The following is a 25896-nucleotide window of genomic DNA, read 5'->3' as shown; positions in this document are numbered from 1 at the left end:
CAGACGCCATTTTAACAGCTCTGTACAGCGCTGCCACCTGTCGGAAGTCAATGAAACTATACGAGACGAAGCAGGAATGTTTGAAAATATTCCACAAGAAATTTCCGATTTTTTCAACCAAAATTGGCCGAGAAAAAAAATGTGTTGCATTACTTATTGAACTGCCCTCGTATATTAATGACTTGCCATTCTATATTCATGAAGAGGCAAAGTTAGTTCTCTTTGCTGATGATAAAAGTATAGTAATCACACCTGACAAATAAGAATTAACCGATGAAATTGTCAATAATGTCTTTCAGAAAATTAATGAGTGGTTCCTTGTAAACGGACTGTCACTGAATTTTGATAAGACACAGTACATACAGTTCCGTACAGTAAATGGTATGATGCCATTAATAAATATAGACCTTAATCAGAAGCATATAGCTAAGGTAGAATATGCAAAATTTTTAGGTGTGTCCATTGATGAGAGATTAAATTGGAAGAAACACATTGATGATCTGCTGAAACGTCTGAGTTCAGCTACTTATGCAATAAGGGTCATTGCAAATTATGGTGATAAACATCTTAGTAAATTAGCTTACTATGCCTATTTTCACTTATTGCTTGCATATGGCATCATATTTTGGGGTAATTCATCACTGAGGAATAAAGTATTTATTGCACAAAAGCATGTAATCAGAATAATAGCTGTAGTCCACTCAACATCATCCTGCAGACATTTTTTAAGGATCTAGGGATATTCACAGTAGCTTCTCAGTATATATACTCTCTTATGAAATTTGTTATTAACAACCAAACCCAATTCAAAACTAATAGCAGTGTGCATAACTACAATACTAGGAGAAAGGATAATCTTCACTATTCAAGATTAAATCTAACTTTGGCAGAGAAAGGGGTGAATTATACTGCCACTAAAGTCTTTGGTCACTTACCAAATAGTATCAAAAGTCTGACAGATAACCAACAAGTATTTAAGAAGAAATTAAAAGAATTTCTGAATGACAACTCCTTCTACTTCATAGAGGAATTTTTAGATATAAATTAAGAAAAAAAAGAAAAAAACAAACAAAAAAATTATAAAAAAAATTAAAAATAAAACAAAAAATAAAAAAGTTGTTATATTAACTTAATTAGGTTGTTAAATTAACTTAATTATGTCATGTATTGGAAAATTTGACTCGTTCCACATCATTACGAAATATCGTATTCATGATCCATGGAACTAGTATTAATCTAATCTAATCTTTCAGACATTAGTCGAGTCCGTGCCACATTGTATTGCGGCACTTCTGCGTGCTCGCAGGGGCCCTACACGATATTAGGCAGGTGTACCACTTTCTTTGGCTCTTCAGTGCATAATAAAACCGGGAACCAACGGACTAGAAAATATTGAAAAGCTCCTGCACGATTCATGGAGCACAAGTGTCCTCTTCACTTGACTTGAGATAGAGCTACTGGCAAATAGAATTTGATCCGTCCTTCAACATTACAGCCTTACTTGTGTTCGGTCACTGTTAGGGTTTTTGGTGTTTGCTGTTCAGGCTTACCATTTCCTCTGCAGCCTTCATCAGAACCCCAGATCATGTGCTAGATGAGTCGTTATGCAAGTATGTCACGCATTATGTAGACGAAATCTTGACACCGGAAAGCACATTGGGGAACCACAATGTTGTGCTCTGCCACCTACTGATTGCACTCTGTACAACTGAGTTTATGGTGAACTTGCAGAAATCCAAATTTGGGGTGCAAGAGATGAAATTCCTTTGCCACATTATCTCCAAGAATGGGATCTCACCTGACCTTGCAAAAATACAGGCCATACGACATTTTCCACAGCCCCCTACAAAAAAACAACTGACAGGATATCTAGGTATTATCTTGGCCAAAAGCATAGCTACACCATGCCTTTGTGAACTCATGAATAGAGCAGCAGCTTGGACCTGGGACAATCAAACAGAAACATCAAGCATTAAAATCAGCTCTAGTATTGGCATCAATACCTGCACAGCTGCCCTGCTGATTTCTGCACAGTAATGGACAGTGCATTAACAGGGCTTGGGGTGGTTCTGTTTTGGGAGATGGTGCAAGATGGTCACTCATGCACAAGACCATTGTGCGTGGTAGCCGCACATTAAAGAAATCTGAACGAAACTACTCCGTCACAGAGGTGGCAGTCCTGGCCATCATCTGGGATTTCCAGAAGTTCAGATTCTTTTTATTTGGCAGGAAAATCACCATTCCAATGGATCACAAGATGCTGCAGCTTTTACTTATGAACCTTATGCATGGTACACTGGTACAATGTCTGCTTTTGCTCCAGGAACTTGATTTATCAATACAATATGTCCTTGCAGTTCCAACATCATTGCAGGTGCTTTTTCATGCTCCTCTGTGGACCTAACAGAAGGTGTGAAGGAGGATCTTGAAGAGAACTACTTTAGCTTGTACCATCTCAAAAAAATTTGTTTCTGAGAAACATGCGACAGCTTCACTAACTGACATCTTCGCTGAACAAGACAAGGATCCTGCATTGCAGGGAATGAAATGGTGTTAGTGTTGGTGAGACAGTTCTACCTCATCAGAAAAAGGATGCTATTTAGGCACAGGACAATAGACACCCAATGGTTGATCCCAGACACACTTACTGAGAAACTGGTTTTGTTCGTGTACCAGAGCTATACACATTTTGGTGCAAAGAAAGTTTTTTTCAAACTGAAAATGACATGCCATTTTAAGAATATGCAGTGGCAGATTTGCAAGATACTTGTGACATGCAAGGATTGCCGGAAGGCAAAACTGCCATCAACCTCAAATCAACCAATCCTTTTCCCTATCGTCCCATTAAAATTGCGGGAAAGGCCGCAACTGACTTCCTTAGCCCGCTCCCAAGGTCGAGCTGAGGCTACTACTATTTGCTTATAATGACTGAACAGATCTCCAACTACACTGTGCTCACACCAATCAAAAGAGCGATGGGGAAGAGCATTCTGAGCGTATTTAAAAAGCATTTCCTCAAATAGGTAAGACTGGTTTGCAGAATAATTTCAGATAATGGGCCGCAATTTTGGGGCGGATCAATTTGGAGAGGGGGGGGGGCAGAGGGGGGGGGGGACAGTTGAGACATCACAGTATAAAAAATTTGGCATGTGTTCTTACGCAATTTCCAGAAAGTTATCAATGAACTCTCGCACTCTGCCACTATGCTGCCACTGATCATGGTTTTGCGAAGCCAAGTGCCTCTGAATAAGATCAGTGTAGTGATTGATTTCCGGCCGCAATGGAAATTACCTAGAAGAGCAGCTGAACGGAATGGACAGTGTCTTGAAAGGAGGATATAAGATGAACATCAACAAAAGCAAAATGAGGATAATGGACTGTAGTCGAATTAAAACGGGTGATGCTCTGGGAATTAGATTAGGAAATGAGACACTTAAGGTAGTAAAGGAGTTTTGCTATTTGGGGAGCAAAATAACTGATGACGGTCAAAGTAGAGAGGATATAAAATGTAGACTGGCAATGGCAAGGAAAGTGTTTCTAAAGAAGAGCAATTTGTTAACATCGAGTACAAATTTAAATATCAGGAAGTCGTTTCCGAAACTATTTGTGTGGAGTGTAGCCATGTATGGAAGTGAAACAAGGACGATAAATAGTTTAGCCAAGAAGAGAATAGAAGCTTTCAAAATGTGGTGCTACAGAAGAATGCTGAAGATTAGATGGGTAGATCACATAAATAATGAGGAGGTATTGAATAGAATTGGAGAGAAGAGAAATTTGTGGCGCATCTTGACTAGAAGAAGGGATCGGTTGGTAGGGCATATTCTGAGGCATCAAGGGATCACCAATTTTGTATTGGAGGGCAGCGTGGAGGGTAAAAATCGTAGAGGGAGACCAAGAGATTAATACATTAAGCAGATTGAGAAAGGATGTAGGTTGCAGTAAGTACTGGGAGATGAAGAAGCTTGCACAGGATAGAGTAGCATGGAGAGCTGCATCAAACCAGTCTCTGGACTGAAGACCATAACAACAACAACATCGAAATTACAACACCAGGAAATCATACAGTGAGTGATATATCGCATCTGATAGCAGAACACATGCCATGATCTTCCATGTGGGGACAAAGTTCTTGTCAGTGCACACAGGCTATCTAACAAATAGCGGAAACAGGCCAGATGTTTCTTTCCCTGTTTGTGGGTCAGTTACATGTGAGAAGGATTTTGCATTGAAATTTCTTAGAAATAGAATCCATCACAACAGGGAAAATCTATAGGCACCATCATGTAGTGGGTGTCAAACCCTACCTGGAGCAGGTAGCTCGTGCTTTTAATACATAGGAAGCTGTGTGCTGTGGCTACCTAGAAAATAAGTAAGTTTTTGTAAGAAAACATTTTAGAACAATTCACGTTTTATTTGTTTCATAATGTCTCTTTCTGTAGATTCCTTTTTCAATGCATATTCAGTTAAATCATTATGTGTAGTATTTGTGTTCTCTTGTTGTGATAGTCTTACAGTCCGCTTATGTAGCAATCTTGATAAGGGGACGGGGATGGGGAGAGGGGGGGGGGGGGGGGATAAATGATAGGGTCTTTTGGCAATGTCTTACATGCTACACTGTCTAGCGGATAATTATGGTGATATTTTTATTTAAAGAGGTAAGAGGCATTTGAGATGGCGCACAGGTGCATGCATTTTCCTTTAATGAAGGGTGAGATAGGAAGTACTTTTGGGGTCAGTATCCACATGACATACACCCACACTACAAATATTGCAGCATGCCACAAGTTTCGCCCTGCATAATAAGGCAAAAAAAAAGTATGTTTCTGTCAAGCTGGATAAGCAGGAGTGGATGAAGTCAACTGGAGCATTTAATAGGGGAAGAAAGTTGTAGTTTGATCACCATCGTAGATGACATATAAGGAAGATTTTGTGTGTGTGTATGTGTGTGTGTGTGTGTGTGTGTGTGTGTGTGTGTGTGTGTGTGTGTGTGTCCATGTTGAAGATGATGCCAACCATCACAAAGAGTTAGGGCTGATTTTTGCCCATGTCAGAACATACCTGGACCACTAAGATATTAATGAGGATGATGTTTTGTGCCATCCACACTGCAGTGCACTGGGACTGCCAGCAATTTTTAAGAAGGTTAGGGACCCATTAAGAGATTTGGTGTTTATTCTGTGGTTGTCTGAGCCTGCTGCACAGGCGAAATGATTAAGAGTTCATTAATGCTATCGGCAACAGACATTAGGAACAACACCTGGGAATAAGGTATACTATTAGTTAGATGATGCAACTAAACCTTTTTTTCATTATTTTCTTCCAAGTTATGTTTTAGTAATTCGTTACAGGATGATATGCAGCCCCACATTACTGGAGATACTTTCAGGTAAAAGAAAGACCCCAGCAAAGCCGGGTTGGTGTTCCTCACAACAACATAGTATGATAAGTAAATAGTAAATAATCACGATTGGTCAGCCAATATAGTGCAACAGTCGAGGGGAAAGCCACAAAGCAATGAGCTTGAGACATATCAAGGGACTAATATTCAATGTTTTTCTGTGCATATTTAGTAGTGACACACGTGAGCGCTGTTGTAAATAGTTTGTTTACTTTAAGATAAGTAGTACACATTGTTATGCATGCTTGCTTCAGGAATGACGCAATTAACTTAGATTTAATGGCATGAACAGAGGGGTGCTATTACTGTGTGCAACTAATTACACAAACCCAGTGTTACACAACAATAAACATGTGCGTGGATGTACAGATGAGTCATTGAGATTAGTTTCTTTTCCACATGTTCTCCTTTTTATTCCTTTCACTTCTTTGTGTGTGTCCTGTTTAAGTTTTAAAATTTATTTTTCTCATAGTGTTGTATTTATAAATTCTCATATTCTCTAAAGTTCACCTTAACTCACAGCATTCTGTAAATAGTTTATGTAAGCTCCATTAATGCCAACACCCAATGGTGGCGCCATAAATTCTGCTTTGCCATCAAATTGATTTTCCTGATAAATTCAATTCTTGTTGAATAGGTCACAAAGATTGTACAGTTTAATTTTTTTTTTTTTGTTCATTTATCTTTTCTTTGAACTAAACAATATGATAGCAATTATAAAGACCAATTTGTTAATTTTCTTCTTGTGAAGATCATTGGTTGGATGATTTTCAGTAGGATGTATACTATGTTTTTGTAAGACATCAATGGCATGATGGTTGTCAGTTTGTGTAAGTGTATAGTCAGAGGAAAGTAGCACGAGTACCGCACTCACAAACAATGGTGGTATCACAACACAAAATGAGGGGTCTGTCTTCACAAAAGGAGGACCAACTGGTCTCCAACAATGTGCTGACTGCCCGCTTCCAAAGAGGTATTGCTCTCTTGGTCCTCGCCCACATAGCAGGCTCAGCAGCACATCTCTTCATACGGGGCATTTGGCCATGATGTACATGACCTGCTGAAGGCAGGACATTCGTACAGCCGCTGTTGAATATTCCTGATGTCTCCACAAAAAGTGTAAATGTCACCATCATCACTGAAGTTGCATGCATGCCCTTTCCTCACAGACAGAGAAGCACTTTCCGTGCTACTCATCATGCACAATGGTGAAGCACGTAACAAAGTTTGATTGTTTGTTCTAGTAAGAGAATTCCTCTTTGATGTCTGGTTTGCCACGAAAGCAACCTAGGTTGTTATTTCCTAGTGAGGTCTTACAGCAGTAATCACACAGATTGTAGCACAAAAATGCACTTGGTTGGCAATTAACCAGCCTAATATCAAACCTGGCATTTCTGCCCCATGTTACACTATTACCAGACTATACAATTGCCCTCATACCTAAGCTGCCACAATCAAATCTGCCAAGAAGATGACAGGCCTTGGTGTTCCAGTTGGTGTTGCCAGATGCTCCTGTCAGATGTCCTCAGCCGCTCGCACAGTCCCACAAATTGTGACTAGAATATTCAATTAAAAGTCAAAATCAAAGAAGTGTGCATATGTAGTGCTAACTCATTCAGATCAATCATGTGTCTATCTTCAAACACAGCCACATAACTTTTAAAGATTAAAATTGGACGTCACTGGAAGGCTTTATAGTTTTTTGTTCCTTTAATAAAACAATTAAAGGAACATATTGTGTTCTATGATCTGTTTTTCAAAGCATTCCTGTGCTAAATGTTGGACCTCACTGCCAGTCTTGATGCTGTATTTTTGTTGCTGCTTATTGCCTCACTTTTGTTACACTTAACTGATATTTTAGTACCGATAACAAAGGTATTACTTTGTCTCTTCATACGATTTCATCCACTTCTAAAAATGTGCTCATAAACCCATTTTATGTTCAGTGAAACATGTCACATCAAGTGTACATGTTTGCCATTTGTAAATGTGCTGACTTTCATGTGTCTCACAACTTTTATACGTTATTTAAGTCATTTCATGTTTTGTAATTTCATTTTGTTTTAACATACACACCCATGACTGAGCACACCATTTATTACAGATCATATTTTGTTGTACACAACATGCACATGTACTTAGAGGCACCTTTTCACACTTTGACACAGTTGAGAGTTTGTAAGATTTTGGTATATAAATATTTCAGTTTTGTTTTGTGCTCTTCTTTCATTAGAGATTTTTTTATGTAAATGCTCATAGCTTTGAGTTAATTCATAATCTTTGGGATGAATGTGTGGTAATCTGAAGCAATTTTTATGTTTTGTTTGATCATTTTGATGTAAGAATTTAAAGTTACTGTGTACAGAAATCTTGTAATTTCAGTAAATGGAAATTTCGAGGAGATACAACAGATGCTCTCTCTGTGTTCTTTCCTTTTCTTATTGTGTTTTTAAACTTTTCTAGTTTATTTTCTTTCCTCATTGATTGTCAGTTGATAGAAATTGTTCTTGGAAAGGCCTCACCATTTTTCTTATTGAAACCTTTCCTGGAAACACTTCTGGATCAGAGTACTGTGTGATGTGAGGTGGCAGCCTGTTTCAGGACTTTCTCCTGACATTTTACCCTGGTTTCATACTGAATTTGCATATGAGACTCTCTTGCTCCATTTACTTTCCAATTCAGTTTTATTTGCCGACTTTCTGCCTGTACTGGGTATTGTTTACATGAGTGACTACGGGAATGCAGCAATATAAGTAACCCACCCCTCTAACATTTCATTCTTGTAGTAGTTTCTTCCATTAAATGCATCTGCTCTTGACCAGGGGAACTCCATTTTCACTGGTACAAAAACAAGATGAACTTTCACACATTCTGGAAGAGCTGCCAGCATTTTGACTCCCTCATTTTCAAGATACATAAAGTAAAAACACTGAATTAAATAGGCAAATAAAAGAAAACAGCCTGTCCACTATTTGCTGCTTTTCTCAAAAAGTGATATGTGGTTGGATACTCCTAAAAATCATTAGTATTCTCCTCTTGATTCTAATTTTCTAAAACTCAGATCAAGAATCCTATTGTAACTGAGAATCATACCACTATTTGGGCATTATGAATACTCATTGCTAAAGGTTGAAAACTGAGGATGAGGTACTCTACTTTTCAAGTTAATTTTCCTGTTTTCAAGACATACAACCAGATAAAGACATATTATGTAGACACAGATAATAGATGAGCTAGTTTCTATTTCTATTGTAAACTATAAATGAATGTTAAGTTTTACTTTTTCTCCTTATAAGATGTCGCAAGTACATTGTTTCTATCCATAAAGAAATTCTTGCTTGCTTCAAAGGGGATTTTCTTGTAACCACTTGTGTTTATTTCACAATTGAGTTAATTCATTGGAGCTCACCCGCCTAGAGATGTTTCTTTCTGATTCTTCATTGATTCCACACTCTGTATAACATTCCCAGACTAGGAATGGTGCCATTCAGTAACATAAGTAATGCCCAATGACAACAGTGAGAAACTATCATACAGACCAGATGGGGCAAGTCTCATACACGGAATGTACATGCTTAGTTCCAATAGGCCAAACAACATGGTAACAGGTACATTACTGTCACCGTTTCCCATTTTCTATAAAAAGAATTATTTCAAAGCAATGAAAATTAAACAAATAAAAATTATTTGTTTTTTTAAAGATATTTTTAAAAAAAAAATGCCACTTCTACGGCTAATTGATACTTAGGTTTTTTACTTGGTTATTAGTAAAAAATAAAAAGCAAATGTGATGACTGAGACCAAACAAATACTGAAAAATGCCAATTATTCAGAACAAAAATACTGATATCAGTTCTACCTGGTTGATTTTTTTCCATCCCTAGCCTCCAGATATATTTCCTGAAGCCAAGTATGTAGCCAGTTGTATGTCTGCAAATTTCCAAACTTTGCTCTTCCCGTGGAAACGCTGCGCAAAACCCAGCAAAATTTTCAGAATTTCTTACAAACAAGTCTAGTTGTGGGAATGGAGCAATACTTGCAACCCTTTTCCAAAAAGACGTGTCTCATTGGCAGATACATTTTAACTTTCTGGTGGAAGCTAAGGAACAGGCTTCCAGATCCCGATTGGAAGACGACCTGCAATCACATCACATCGGCTCAGCCCAGCAATAGTTAGCAGCTGCCACAGTTTGGCACACCCCGACTTGTTGGCAACCACCTCAATGACCGTCGTGGTGAGAACACATTTGCAACGTCCACTCTGTATTTTGGAAATCGTGATATATTGAAGAAAGAAGACTTCTTTCCTGGTTTCCATTTATTAGTCTTGTTAACTTGATCTATGAGCCTTATGCACCAGTATGCAAGTTTTTCTGCAATCTAATTCTTGCTTCAAAGAGGATTTTTCTTGTAACAACTTGTGTTTATTTCACTATTGAGTTAATTCATTGGAGCTCACCTGCCTAGATATGTTTCTTTCTGATTCTTCCTTTATTCACTGCTCTGGTGTATGCTCTGTTCAAATTCATACCTATTCTTCTGTAATTTTAAAGTTTTGCAATCATGGCTGAAAGCATAATTTGTGTCCATTGTGTCTGGGCATCATCTCAACTGTAATTGCCCAGCATCATGCTGGTGGCGACCCTAGCAACTATTCGTTTTCTTGTCATTTTTCTGTTTTAATTATGTAAATTCATTCTCAAATTGTTTTACAACTTATACATTTATGTGTCATGAAATAAATCAAACAATGGAAAATCCAGGATGGACTGTAACCATATTATGAAAAGGATAGTTGCTACTCACCATATAGCGGAAATGCTGAGTCGCAGATAGGCACAACAAAAAGACTGTTACAAAATGAGCTTTCGGCCACACACACACACACACACACACACACACACACCACAGTCTGGCTCCAGCTGCCAGAGACAGTGGACCGAAAGCTCTTTTAGCGACAATCTTTTTGTTGTGCCTATCTGTGGCTCAGCATCTTTGGTGTATGGTCAAGTAGCAACCATCCTTTACATAATATTGTTTATATGCCATGAGTAAGTTTTAGAGACTTGTTTGAACAAACATTAATTTACAGACCAAACTCTGTCATTCAGAAACCATTGAAGTCAATTATTCAATTGAAATGCCAAGGTCCTCTAACCATAAGCAATGGGTGAGGCCCCTGACAAGTTCAGGAACTTATCCAGTAATGTTTTCTGATATGCGTGGCAGTGGAATTTTCAAGTAGGCTATTAACTTCATGGGGGTAGCCTATCATTTTATATGATCTGGGGTGATAGATTCAGTATCAGTCTAATCTGCATACCCACAGAGTACCTGATGAGCAATAGGTCGTGTTCACAGTACACCTGGCTTCTGGCAACTTTCTTTTGTTCATACTGAAGATCATGTATTTCTTAACCAAACACCATTTATATAGCTAAGTGCTTGCTTTAGTGCATAAGGCCTCAGCTGCAATGCGCCTGAAAGTGTCATTGGTGAAGCTGTTCATGGTTTTCTGAGCCTTCAGCGAGATAACAATGTCATGGTGCACCTGCTTCAGCATTTTGTATTATGTTGGTACAGAACTCCATAGCGTTTTTCCATAAGTTTAATAAGCACAACAGATACACATAACAGAGAATTTAGTCATCAATAATATATTCTCCTTCACTATTTACAGCACTTATCCAATGATGGGTTAACTTCTCAATTCTGTGACTGTGGAGATCATGCGGTTTTGGGGCGAAGCACTCGTCAAATCTTGTCTGAGTGCATTTTCATCCAGGAAGGAAGTTCTTTGAGGGCTGTTTGATAGTGTGTGGAAAAGGTGAAAATTTGAGGGCATAAGATTAGGTGAATAGTGTGGGTGCAAAATGACCTCCCAACCCAACTCCCGTAAGTGCTTTTGTCAGTAGAGCAAAATATGGCGTATATTATCATGGAGTAGAATCATTTCACACAGTCTTCCTAATTGTTGTTCTTGGATTGTGTCTGCAAGACATCTCAGTTTGCTGACAATAAAATGTCAGCAGTGATGGTTATACCTCATGGAAGCAATTCGTAGTACATCACATCATCGCTATTCCACCAGATGCATAACATTATCTTTTGTGGATGCATGCAGGTCTTTGCACGGGGAATTATTGATTTGTTTGGGCTCAATAATTCCTTTGTTTTCCATATGTTAGCATAAAGATACCATTTCTCATCACCAGTAATGATACAGGATAGGATGGCCAGTGTTGTTCATGAGCAGAGGTGCACATATGGCCACCCGCTGATTTTTGTGATTTTGGTTTAGAGCATGTGGTACTCATACACTCAATTTTTGAACCTTCTCCGATGCACGCATATGTCTCATGATGGTGGAATGATCACAGTTAATCACTTTTGCCACTTCTCGAGTACACTGACATGGATTATTATGAATTAAAGCGTTTAAATGATCTTCATCAAACATCAAAGGTCTTCCGGAACATGGAGTCACTAATGTCAAAACAATCGTCCTTAAAATGAGAAAACCATTTTCTTGCCATGCTCTGTTCAACAGAATTATTACCATACTTGGCACAAATGTTACTGGCTGCCTCCTCTGCTGCCACCCCTCTACTGAACCCAAACACAAAAATCTGTCAGAATGTTCTGATTTATCCACTTGGCACTCTATTTTCTAGTGTCCGCAGTTCCAGTCATTATCTCCGAATGACAAAATGACAATATGTAAACTCAAATAGTAACAATGAACTACAAATAAAAAACGACAATCGATAAGTAAACCTGTAGCAACTGGAATACCAACATGTGATAGAAAAATGCTACAAACTTATGCACCAACCTAATTTTTGCCTTTAGGATCACTCACTTCACTGAGTTCATATACACAGTACAGGGTAAGACACTGAATTTGTATCTTGTTCACATATTTTTTTGTCTTAAATCATCAAACAAATGTATTTGATTACTAAAGCATGTAGCATTGGGACATGGTGTTCTTCATAAATGTTCCAAATTAAAAATACAAGTTCATTTGTAATTATGGCATTGCTGACATGTGACAGTGCTTGGCAAAGAGGAACATACGTATGCATATGCTGAGAAAAAATTCCAAGAGACAACTGCAGAGGAGGATACATAATTCACATTTGCTCACAACAGAAGGGCAAATTTTTCGAGCATGTGGGGACGAAGCCAGTGGTGTCCATTCTGTAGGACTGATGAACACCTCTTTTCTCTAGCCCACCAGTGAAGTACTGTCAGGGAGGGATCCTGGGGTGGGAGGAACAGGCATTTGTCTCTGAGGCTATCTTCTTGCTTTCTTTGGCCACAGCATTTCTGATCTTTTTCCTTTCATATTTCCCTTTTTAGGCACCAAATCTATCTTTCCCTCTGTCCATATTCACATAATCTCAAGGCAAGACCCTTCCTTCTTTCCCATTTCCATTTTAAACGTCATTATTGGAACAGCTATGATTAGGCATTCACCATTAGAAAGACCACACTCCTCGGATCTTATACGACAAAACAGTTGATTCAGTTGCAATAAAATACCCATGTATAGTGCATTGCTTTAAAAAATTTTTCCTTATATTAGCAACATTACACTGATATGAGGAAGAAATGGCTGAACATATGACAAACAGATGGCTGAGAAAGTACCATTCACAATGTGCTAACATGAACACTGAAATAACATTTATGACATGCTAACATGACTGCTAAAATAATATTTATGACTTGCTAACATGACTGCTGCAATAATACTTAGGAAACACTAACATAATGCAGTAACTGGCTCATTTCATTTAAAATCACCCAAAATAAGGAACTTTTGTTGCCCTCGTGTCACAGATGTTTGTGATAAATTGGTGTATGAAAGTACCGTATTAACTCGAATTTAAGCCGCACTCGAATCTAAGCCGCACCTGAAAAATGAGACTCGAAATCAGGGAAAAAAAATTTTCCTGAATCTAAGCCGCACCTGAAATCTGAGACTCGAAATTCAAGGGGAAAGAAAAGTTTTAGGCCGCACTTCCAAATCGAAACAAAGTTGGTCCATTGTAATATGAGACACAATTTAGGTTGAATGAACGACGATACGGCTGTAGTAGTTTGGTTCGAGTCGTAAGCTTAGCAGTTAAGCTTTACCAGGTAGCCGTTGTTATGCGTCAGGCGCTCCGTCCGTATTTATACAGGTGCCCTTCCTTTTTCACATGCTTCGTCTGGTTTGAATTGATTGCTTATTTTTCTTTGATCTGACAAGTGCAGTTCTCTTTGTTATAGGTGTTTCCGTCACTCAAAGCTGAAAATGCATTACTGTACTGTGTCATGCATTGTTTGTCGCATTCTGAAACCGAGGGTTTACGGCCTGTCGCCGCTTGCGGCATGGCTTGCTTTTGTGCACGCTACCGCCGCTTACAATTAAAAAAAAAAAAGAAACAAAGAGAGAAATCGTCTCATTAGCGAAACAATGGCAAGAGACTGCTATTCGTTACTACTTACACTGCTGCTTTCTTTGATAATGATCAACAAGAACCAAATAATAGACTGCGTATGATAGAAGATGTTCTGAACGAGAATTTAGCAAAAATTTTTTCCGTTTGAAAATCTTTGCAGACGCCTCTTTAGTACATTACATTATGCACAGAAATTAGAGTCATCTTAGATTTAAAAATCTAGTCAATTGCCGTGCTTCATTTCTGACTGTATCACTATTAGGCATAAGAATAATACGAATATAAACATGACATGGTATGTATATTCTTCCGCGTCTGCTGTTCTGTCACTCTAGTTTCGTAGTTTATTAGGCGGACAAGATTTAAATGAGATAGCAGCAAACACGAAAGAATACATGGCAAAATGTTTATATTCGTATTATTCTTATGGTGAAGAGAATACTGCATGTGATTCACAATTCATAAAAGTTCCTATTAGCAACCATTTCTTCTCACAGTTAGGAAAAAATTCAGAAAGCAGAGTTGGCCATATTGACAAATATCCCAAACAGTCTTGCCAGTCGGATTTTCGTAGTACATTGAAATGCTGCTACGTTCAAAGAGGAACAATACTGAATTTGTATTTACTTCGTCGGATAATGTATGAAAATGCAGTGGTCGAAACTCGGGGCGGAGAAAAAAAAGGTTGTCTTCCACCTTTTTTTTTTACTGACGCAGAGGTTTTGGTGCCAGTATTTGTCTTTGTGCCTGTGAAGCATGCATGCGTAGCGCTACATATATTCGACGACAGAAGTTAAAGTGCGCGTCATTTATGTTGGCGGCCGAGTTTAGGTTCGTTCTGCGCATCTGACGTCACAAAACACAGTCAGCCAATGAACAGAGAACGGCGTTGCCACATCTCGACTGCAGTGCAGAGCATGGACGAGTGTCTTCAGTTTTAGAAACGTTCAGTCGTAAATAAAGTAATAGAACAAAAGCAATGTCTTGATAGCAGACATTCTTTTATAGAAAGTTTGGAAAAAGCATTCTTTATACCAATTGCTTCATATTCTATTAATTAATTAAACCAAACAAGCAATAAGACTCATAATTCAGGCGATAGCAAGGAAAGGTGTTTGTATCACTCTCACGAACCGCTTTTTCGCAATAAAGAACAGCGTAATTGTTTATTTCCTATTGTACTTCGACAAAACGTGAGTAATTCATAGTCATACTAACTGTGTTTGTCAGTATTTTGCGTACGTGTTATACATCTCATGGCGTTACATAGTCTGAGGAGGTGCGTTAGCGTAACGGTCAAGATTTTGGGCTCCTACGCGAAAGGTTATGGGTTCGAGCCTTGTGCGGTGCTTAATATTTTCATTATTTAAATACAATATCGAAGTGCCTTACTTCACGAATTATATTCGTTTGAATGCAATTTTTTGAAATTTCTAGTGCTTTGTCTCTTCATTAACCCTTTCGCTGCTGCAGACAACGTGCTCGCCGCATTCCGCGCTTTGCGCGATTTTGTCATCACTGCACTTCTCGCCTGTGCAAACACATGGTGTCCCCACTGCTTTGACACACTTATCAATCGATTTCACAAAAACTATTTGGCCCAAGAATTTGATTTTTACACGTCTTCTTGACTGATACCTTCCCCCCATAAATGACTTAATTTTGTTTCAATGTTCAACGCAGTTATTATGCAGCATTAAATGTAGTAAACCATTGCACGAAATTTTGAAGAGTTTGCAGAGGTAGAAGTCCATAGCGTATACTTTCCGTATGGTCGATTTTAGTTGCCACAATGTTGAGAATGAAATGTGGACAAGATACCTAAATTTCATATAAAATTTACTATATAACAGTATCTCATTTAATTTAAGTACGACATAGGTGTCGAATGTAATATTGAGAAATATTCCGTCTTTCGCGACTGTAATAAAAGTATTATTTACACCGGACGCGTTTGGCTTTATGTTAAAGCACTTCAATCAAGGAAATGTATGGCACATACACAATGGTGCTCATGTTCTCTTTCTTGTTTTTGTTCCACAGTCGCAGTTTTACCAATGGTACTGAAATATATTCCTCTTCTGCAACCGTAATAAGGGGCTTATTTAGACCAGACGCGTTTCTCTCTTTTGAAGCATCTTCAGTGGACAGTATTTTGTCTCCTCCATTGCCAAGTCACCTTTCGCAGTTTTGTGCTGCGGTAACACAATATTCAACGTTTGTGTTGGCAGATCAGTGTTTTAGCAAATAAATGATGTTTGTGTGTGCCACACACAAAAATTATATTTGACATAGCTCAGAGCACTTCACTGACAGACGGTATATTCAAGTCCTAATGTTTTTGTAAGTCCACAGTTTTGTTTAATGTATTTTGTCTACTTCCTTTTGATTGATTTAAGTGCTTTAAAATAAAGCCAAACGTGCTCAATGTAAATAAAACTTTTGTTACAGTCGCGAAAGACGGAATATTTCTCAATATTACATACGACACCTATGTGGTACTTAAATTAAATTAGATATTGTTATATAGTAAATTTTATATGAAATTTAGGTATCTTGTCCACATTTCATTCGCAAAATTGTGGCAACTAAAATCGACCATACGGAAAGTATACTTTATGGACTTTTACCTCTGCAAACTCTTCAAAATTTCGTGCAATGGTTTACTATATTTAATGCTGCATAATAACTGCGTTGAACATCGAAACAAAATTAAGTCATTTATGGGGGGAAGGTATCAGTCAAGAAGATGTGTAAAAATCTAATTTTTGGGCCAAATAGTTTTTGTGGAATCGATTGATAAGAGTGTCAAAGCAGTCGGAATACGATGTGTCTGCACAGGCGAGCTGTGCAGTGACAAAATCGCGCACAGCGCGGAATGCAGGGAGCACGTCTCTGTAGCAACGAAAGGGTTAATGCGGCCGTGGTGGATTTACTTCATGAACTGCGCGCTCCCCCCTAAACGTAAGCTTGCGAACTATGCTATACTATGACGCTGCTTCTATTGGCGCGTGCGTCGTGTGCAACTGGCAACGCAGCAATCTCCCGCGTCTGGGCGGGCATGCGCGAGCCGCCAAGATAAAAGAATTGAACTATAGTTGTGGCGGCACCTACCAACATTTTTCAGAACTTCCGCTTACTTTGCACTCGATTCTAAACCGCAGGCGGTTTTTTGGATTACAAAAACCAGAAAAAAAGTGCGGCTTAGATTCGAGTAAATACGGTACATAGTGCAAGAGGGATAAGATAATTTTTCTAAATTATCTGATGAAAACAAGTCAGGAGACCATTTTGAAATGTGGGTCTTTTTCATAAATTGGCATTGGTAGGAAAAGTTGGTTAAAAGTTTGTAACTACTGTAACTTCTTTGTTTATGAATCAATTTTATTCAGTTTTGTGTTGTTGGGAAGATAAGAGGATTGACTATGATATAAAAGTATTAAAGTGTCGAAATTGTCAGATACAAATATTTACAAATCTGGTGGTGGTGGTTAGTGTTTAACGTCCCGTCGACAACGAGGTCATTAGAGACGGAGCGCAAGTTCGGGTTAGGGAAGGATTGGGAAGGAAATCGGCCGTGCCCTTTCAAAGGAACCATCCCAGCATTTGCCTGAAACGATTTCGGGAAATCACGGAAAACCTAAATCAGGATGGCTGGAGACGGGATTGAACCGTCGTCCTCCCGAATGCGAGTCCAGTTACAAATCTGGAATGAAAGTCTTATCCACTTTTTTATTTTATTTTTTTAGAAAGGAGTGTGTTCTGTTCAGTGAATTAAAACTGAAAGAACATAAAAAAGTATCTTCATTTTGTTTTGTGACTCTTAGCAAGTGTACAGTAAATAATCTCCAATTTGCATAAAATACATTTGTAACATTCTAAAAACTGTTCATTCTTTAAAGCAAGTCATCAATCAAGAATACTGTGTCTGATCCACAAGTATATAAGAGACGTGTGCTTGTGCCAGGAGCAGGCAACATCATTAAAATGTTTTCATGAAGGATCCAGCAAACTTCAGCATGCTGCGGCCACTAATAATCTGAGAAAGGTCCACTTGGTTTATTGAATTTGACCTTTGTATCTCTGGGTTCTTCAATAGTCTCTGGAATTTTTTCCAAGCCACCATTGGTTAAAAAATAAAAATAAAAAAAAGATTGACTCTTCTCCCAGGAATGGTAGAACCAGTGTCATGTGATTTTTGTAACATGTCTGTGGATTTTGTTACCTCCTCTGTCATAACATAAAATGTTTATTTTCCTGAAATTTGAGTTTCGGCAAATGTAAACAGATCTTTTGGACTGAAAATGTGACTGTCATAAGGATTCTGTAAGCTCTCTCTTGTTGCTAAATGTTTAACAGTGCCACAAACTACACCACATGCATTTTTGCCCTGACTATTGGCAAAAAGTTTGATATTTCAGTTACCCCATGATCTTGCTCGTGATGGTACAAATTTAAAAAGTTTTTATATTGTGCAGAGCTGCCATCACTGAAGTAATTAACAAGTTGGATGCATGGTAACTGTTCCAGTATACTGGTGAGAGAGGTTTTCCTAGTCTATCCCCAATGTTATTCAATCTGTGTACTGAGCAAGCAGTAAAGGAAACAAAAGAAAAATTTGGAGTAGGATTTAAAATTCACGGAGAAGAAATAAAAACTCTGAGAATGAGATTTTCACTCTGCACGATGTGAAACTTCCTGGCAGATTAAAACTGTGTGCCGGACCGAAACTCGAGCTCAGGACCTTTGCTTTCGTGGGCAAGTGCTCTACCATCTGAGCTACCCAAGCACGACTCACATCCCATTCGCAGGAGAGCTTCTGTGAAGTTTGGAAAGTAGGAGACCAGGTACTGGTGGAAGTAAAGCTGTGAGGAGGGGGCATGAGTCGTGCTTGGGTAGCTCAGATGGCAGAGCACTTGCCCGCGAAAGGCAAAGGTCCCCAGTTCGAGTCTCAGTCCAGCACACAGTTTTAATCTGAAAGGAAGTTTCAAAACTTTGAGGTTCGCCGATGACATTGTAATTCTGTCAGAGACAGCAAAGGACCCAGAAGAGCAGTTGAATGGAATGGACAGTGTCTTGGAAGGAGGAAATAAGATGAACATCAACAAAGGCAAAATGAGGATAATGGAATGTAGTCAAATTAAATCAAGTGATGCTGAGGGAATTAGATTAGGAAATGACACATTTAAAGCAGTAGATGAGTTTTGCTATTTGGGGAGAAAAATAACTGATGATGGTTGAAGTAGAGAGGATATAAAATGTAGACTGGCAATGGCAAGGAAAGTGTTTCTAATGAAGAGCAATTTGTTAACATCGAGTATAGATTTAAATATCAGGAAGTCGTTTCTGAAACTATTTGTGCGGAGTGTAGCCATGTATGGAAGTGAAACATGGACAATAAATAGTTCAGACAAGAAGAGAATAGAAGCTTTTGAAATGTGGTGCTACAGAAAACTGCTGATGATTAGATGGGTAGACCACATAACTAATGAGGAGGTATTGAATAGAATTGGGGAGAAGAGAATTTTGTGGCACAACTTGACTAGAAGAAGGGATCGATTGGCAGGACATGTTCTGAGGAATCAGGGGATCACCAATTTAGTATTGGTGGGCAGTGTGGAGGGTAAAAATCGCAGAGGGAGACCAAGAGATGAATACACTAAGCAGATTCAGAAGGATGTGGGTTGCAGTAGGTACTGGGAGATGAAGAAGCTTGCACAGGATAGAGTAGCACAGAGAGCTGCACCAAACCAATCTCTGGACTGAAGACCACAACAACAACAACAACAACAATAGAATGTGGTTGTATCATGCTACAAACAATCACTTACATGACACAGCAATCCCCTGTTTTAAAGAACACAGCAAAATGATGAAGGGTGACATGAATGTTCTGTAAGTGAAATTCTTGTATTGCATGTATAGTTTTGTGCAAAATGTATTATAATGTTGCATGAAGTATCAGAGAGTGTTCCTGTGTAAATTTTAAGTAGTGCCTCTGAGATTTTAATATGTGATGGTGTTGTGTCAAGGTTTGAAGCTTTTGCATGAGATACTCAATAAATTCACTGAATGTCTTCATTAATGTGCCCAACATAGCTCAACCTACTGGGATCCATTGCTTGAAGATAAATTTCAGAATCTTGTAAGGATTCCAGCTCTAGTAAAAAGTTATAGAGTTCATATTCTTAAGGACCCGGAGTACAGTGATGCAGCATGCACTCCTCGTTTTTCAGATTACAAAAAGGATTTTTCTGAAAGTTCAGTGTATGGTCCTTTTACATGAGCAGCACACATCATCACCTTTACATTTTGGTGATAAATACACATACATGTATTATACATTCCATGACTGTTCACAGTAAGACATCCTTTTGGGCAAATAAATGGAGGGAACTAAAAAGTCTTTGCCCTAAGCCTCCCCCCCCCCCCCCCCCAAAAAAAAGAGACTGTCTTGGAGTGAAGAGACTAATCAGATAAGGGAGAGGGGTGGGGGCAAAGAGTCCAAAACCCAAATTCAGGAGGCTCTACCTGGACACAGGTGCTCTTATCTTTGTCTGTGAGGAGATGGTAACTGTGGAATAGCTTAAGGAGATGGTGCCCAAGATATCTCTGCAGGAGGTGGTGAAGCTGCTGGTCAAGACAGTGGACAATCTGTTCAAGGCTACAAAGGCATCAATTTTTATACCGAAAATTCTCAAGGATTCTCCTCCAAAGACTTTGTTTGAGAAAATAAGAGCACAGAAACTTAAATCCTTGATAGAGGATTGGAGGGTAATCAACCAAAAGGTTGTACCGGACAGCCAAACTCTTGTGATGGAAGTCAGTGAAAAATCCTTGGCAGCAATGTGAGAACAAGACATGAAATTGTACTTAGGGTTCTCACAGGTTGGTTGCCGCCAGGCTAATCAAAGACATCAGAAGTGACCATGACAGCAAGTTGGAGGCTGCAAGTGTTACAGGGTAAAACTGCAACACAGTAATGGGGCAACGGCCACCCTGAGTCATCTTCTGGAAAGACATAAAGTGGATGTGGCACTGATCCAGGAACCCCATCTATATTGGGGGGAGGGGGGGGGGGGGGAGGGGGGGCAGTTCAAGCTTCAAAGGAACTGGAGGTAAGCTGATTTATACTAGAAATCTACAGAACTCCAGAACACGTATTTATGTTAAGAATGTAATTTCATTCATGCTAATCGCGGACTTCTGTTTCAGGGACTTAAGTGACCATGAGCATCAAATAATGTGAGGAAGAAAGCATGAGCGAAATTGTATTAGCCTTAGCTTACCTTCCTTATGGTGACTGTACTGCTCCTCTCCAGGAAATGAGGAGACTGGTAAATAGAACAGTTGGTCACAGCAGAATGAACAACTGCTGGTTAGTTGTGATGACAACGCCCACAGCCTAGTGCAGGGAAGCAGCAACAACAATGGCAGAGATAAGGACCTACTCAAATTTGTGCTAGAAAATAGTCTGGAAAGCTTGAATTACAGTAAGGAACCTACCTCCAGGAATATAAGAAGGGAAGAAGTAATTTAGACCCACAATGATGGGTAGTTACATCAAACAATAGTCTGTGGCAATGGAGCCATCCTTATCTGACCATGGGTATATTAAGTTTGAGGTTGAACAGAGTGTTGAACAGGCCAAAGCCTATAAGAATCCAAGGAAAACAGACACACACTCATAGAGGAAAGACATAACTCACGCTTACCTGAAGTCAGAACTTCAACAAGGAACCCGGTAGATTTTGAGGAAATGGCTCATGTAGTGACAGCTGCCGTTATGACCTCATACTTAGAAAACTGCCCAATCATTGACAAGTGCACAAACAGGAATCCGGAAGTGCAAAGTAAGTGAGTAAGAAGCCTGTTTAACCTTGCAAGGGAAAAAGGACATAGGCTAAAATATCAGGAGGCCCTTGTGAAACAAAAACTTGCAATAAAGCAAGCAAAGCTATTTTGCTGGAATGCATTCTATGAGGAAGTGGAAGGTACAGCTGCTTGTGCTAAAGTTCATAAGCTCCTCACTAGAACAGCAACTAATCCAGGAAGTATGTTAAGGAAGGAGAATGGTGAGAATACAAGGACAGCGAGTGAGATGCTGGATGTGCTCCTCAAAACTCACTTCCCTCAGTGCACTCTGTCAGATAAAACGGAGCAGGAGTCTGTCCCAGAGAGACACTTGTTTACAAGTAACCACAGGGAAAATTGGGAATCTGCTATAGAATGCGCTGACTTACAAAAAATCCAGAGGGTGGTGGGAATGTTTCAACTGCTCAAGTTGGTATCTTTACAGTTCCACTGCAACAAGCAAAGGAGGATTTAATCAGACTCCTATATAGACAGGGGCATTACAAAAACTGATTAGTGTGCATGGTAGGAAGAAGAGGCTAGCTAAGATTCCTCTACAAGTAAGCTGACACTAACATCAACCAGGGAAATCAAGTGATACAGCACTTCACCCACTCACCAGGCGGAAAAAGCTCTATACTTTCAGGAAATAGCTTTCTGCATCTTCCTGGATATTGGGAGGGGGGGGGGGGGGCTTTTAGCAAGATGACCTTTGAAACCATGGTTAGGGCTGCAGAAGAGCATGGCAGTGAGACCACCATACGCAGATGGACTAATACCATTCTAAGCAGAAAAAAGGTGGCAGCAACCATGCTGAATGAGAAAACGGTGATCAATACAACCAGGAGGTGTCCAGAAGGAGGGGTGTTGTCTATTTGAACCTGCTTACTGTAGTCAGTCGTTGGTCTCTCTCTACAACTGTTATTCCCCTACATCCAAAATTAAATATTCCATGAGATCCAAGAATGTGTCCCATTGACCTGTCTCTTCATTTAATCATTTTGAACCATATAACATCTTTTATTGTAAAATAAAAGTACACTCTGAGAACTCTTAAAGTGACACCGCAGTCATCTCTATAGCATCAATAACCCTTAAGTTACACTTAAATTTTTCTTAAAAACTACGGGACACTGAACATTACTTTTCATATTTTGAAACACAAAATCAAAACACTGGCTTGGTCAAAAGCTGTAAGAAATTGCAGTACTTGGTAAGCGCTAGGTATTATCAATATTAAACATCAAAGAAATCTGGGATGTCAAGGTCCAATATGTGATCAAAACTGGCTGATATGATATAGAAATAGTAATTTAGAAAAAATACCAATCAGGAGTGATAAACATGTGGGTCTGTATAAAGAGTTTTATAAACAAATAAGAAAAGTTATCATATCCACAAAGAAACTTAAATCCTTAAAAAAAAAAAAAAATATTTTAAGGACCTAAAATACTAACATTATTTGCATTACAGATGTATGAAATGCATCTCTTTCTTATGGTAAAGTGGGCAACTTTACTACTCAGGCTTCCATGTATACAACGACAGATCAAAAGATAATTATAATACCATTATTAATGATTAAAATAAGCAAAAGAGTCACGGTAAATAAGTGAACATATTTCACGACCAACTCCATCTAGCATAAAAAGTTATCTCTTTTTGCTACATTGGTGGCAATGAATATTTCATAGTGATACGTAATTTGTGAGTAATGTAAAGCACGAACATCTATGACGTTCAAATACTTTAATGTCTCAAAATACAGCATGGACATTTCTATTCTGCAGAAGAATTTCTATTACTATAATGGGCAAGTGGCAGTGGACAGGAATTAGTAACTCACGCCTGTAAAATGACTCGTTCCACATCATTACGATTTAGCGTGAAAATGATAAGCAGAACAAGAAATTAACTAACTAAATATACTTTGACACATATGTTTAATAATGTTGCACTCATGAATTATATATGACATGTTTGACTCATCCACGGACAGTGGAAAGCACAAAAAATTAATAACCGCTGGATGATATTTCTGACTCACTTTATCTACAAAACTGAAAGTACGAGTTGAAAATTACAGTAATTTATGAGCAAAATTATCGGTTCAATAATTATGTTGTATATAACAAACGAAACATAAAAATACAAGTTGGATACAAACAATTAAACATTCTGATACTTACACGGCGTTAAAAGTCAATATTTATATATCACATCGTACTTCATATTTGAAATCTGAGTCATATACGGACAATTTCAAAAACTCATAACTACTTTCTCAGGCATTGCAAATCAATGTATTGACAGAGATTTTTCACACTTCTAATAAAGTCATTATAAAATTTCACTAAATTTGACACCGATCTCACATGACTAAAGAACGTCTGTTTACACAATTGGTGGCCAATTATATGTTTACAAACAAACATCCACGGACAGGTTCTCAGCACGACAAGCAGTTCAAAGTTGAAGATATTCATTCTCTTACTTGACTACGATTTGTACTACTCGAGATACTGTCAAATCGATTGTGCTCGATTCCAACCTGACACGACAAAACGGGACTAGAAAACATTCCACAATACATTTAAAATGGTGCATTCACATAAGCCGACAACGGAAAGAAATGAGACAGGATGGAATGAAACTTCATTGTTATTTATTCGAAATTAAATGGCTGCTCTAGAAATATACTACAACCCCCAACTTGTCGCTCACCTAGGAATCGCGAAGATAAGATCATAAGATTAGAATAATTACTGGACGCGCAGAGGCATTCAACCAACCATTCGTCCTGCTCTCCATAACTGAATGGTATAGGAAGAACCTCTAATAATTGGTACAGTGGAACGTACCCTCAGCCATTCACCTCACCGAGCGAGGTGGCGCAGTGGTTAGCACACTGGATTCGCATTCGGGACGACGACGGTTCAATCCCGTCTCCGGCCATCCTGATTTAGGTTTCCGTGATTTCCCTAAATCGCTTCAGGCAAATGCCGGAATGGTTCCTTTGAAAGGGCACGGCCGATTTCCTTCCCCATCCTTCCCTCACCCGAGCTTGCGCTCCGTCTCTAATGACCTCGTTGTCGACGGGACGATAAACACTAATATCCTCCTCCTCCATTCATCTCACTATGGTTTGCAGAGTATAAATGTAGAAAATGGTATTTAGTGCTTTATTTATTTATTTATTCGTGTCTCTTTGATCCAGTAAACAAGATAAAGAGTCGTAATTATACATGAGGACAGTACACTTACTTACAGATGGTAATAGATACAAATTATAATATTGTATAGGAACAAAACATGCTAATAATTACAAGCTTACGCAATTCAAAAAATGAACAGAGGTCTAAAACAATCAAATAATAAATTACAATTATTCCAAATTACAAGTTACAAATTTGATAAAATTGAGCGAAAATTTCCGTGCTAATGCGACACCACCTAAATCACAAGGCCTTACAACTCTCTGCCAGCAGGTAAGTGACGTCATCAACTTCAGGTATAAGGCCAGTGTCACCTACCCGTATCAGCGCAACCTAGATGCCTGTAGAAATGTTATGTGGAGCCATGTAAATAACTGTTTCGGAGCTGTAGTGTTAGTGAGTTGAATTCCCTCGTGGAATCGTTTGCTTTTCTGTGCTTTTAAGTGTATACTGCCTATAGCAGTTCAGAAGAGATCATCACCATGGTGAATAAGTATTGTGTTCCTGGTTGTGACGGTAATTACGATGAGAAGAAGAAGGTTCACATTTTTAAATTTCCAGCCGATGAGAATATGCGAAGGAAATGGTTATCTGCGATCAAAAGAGAGAACTTCGTTAATCAAGCATTCTGTGGTGAGTACCTTTCATTTTAAGCTATACTTATGGACGAAAGTATATGGCAGTTGAAGTTTGAGTATCAGTAAAAGTTTCAGCGACATGCGTGCAGTATATTATTTTTCACTTCGCAGGTCTGCCATTTGCACTTCTGCGAAGGCGATATATTGTGGGAAACACAAGCAGTAGACTGGAAAACTGGGGCTACGTTAACCGCACCACTAAGCGAACCACAACTCCGAGAAAACGTAGTCCCAAGCAGATTTCCTAACTGCCCTTCGTGTATTTCGAAAGTGATGCCAAAAACTAGAGAATCTCCTTCTGATAAACAGGAGCAAAGGGAAGCTTCTTCACTGAGAGC

General features: G+C 38.8%; 1 protein-coding gene across 1 annotated transcript in view; it reads right to left on the bottom strand.

The window, feature by feature from the left end:
* LOC124611438 (PC4 and SFRS1-interacting protein-like) overlaps positions 1 to 24156 on the bottom strand; it is a 43400-nt gene extending 19244 nt beyond the window's left edge. The window contains exon 1 of the mRNA XM_047140245.1: positions 23895 to 24156. The gene's annotated coding sequence lies outside the window, so the exon portion shown is untranslated. The remainder of the gene's footprint in view (positions 1 to 23894) is intronic.
* Positions 24157 to 25896: the final 1740 nt, after the last annotated feature.

This window comes from Schistocerca americana, chromosome 1, assembly GCF_021461395.2.
Source record: "Schistocerca americana isolate TAMUIC-IGC-003095 chromosome 1, iqSchAmer2.1, whole genome shotgun sequence".
In the NCBI taxonomy this organism is placed as follows: domain Eukaryota; kingdom Metazoa; phylum Arthropoda; class Insecta; order Orthoptera; family Acrididae; genus Schistocerca; species Schistocerca americana.
The sequence above is the reverse complement of the archived record's forward strand: the minus strand, read 5'-3'. Positions and strand labels throughout refer to the sequence as shown.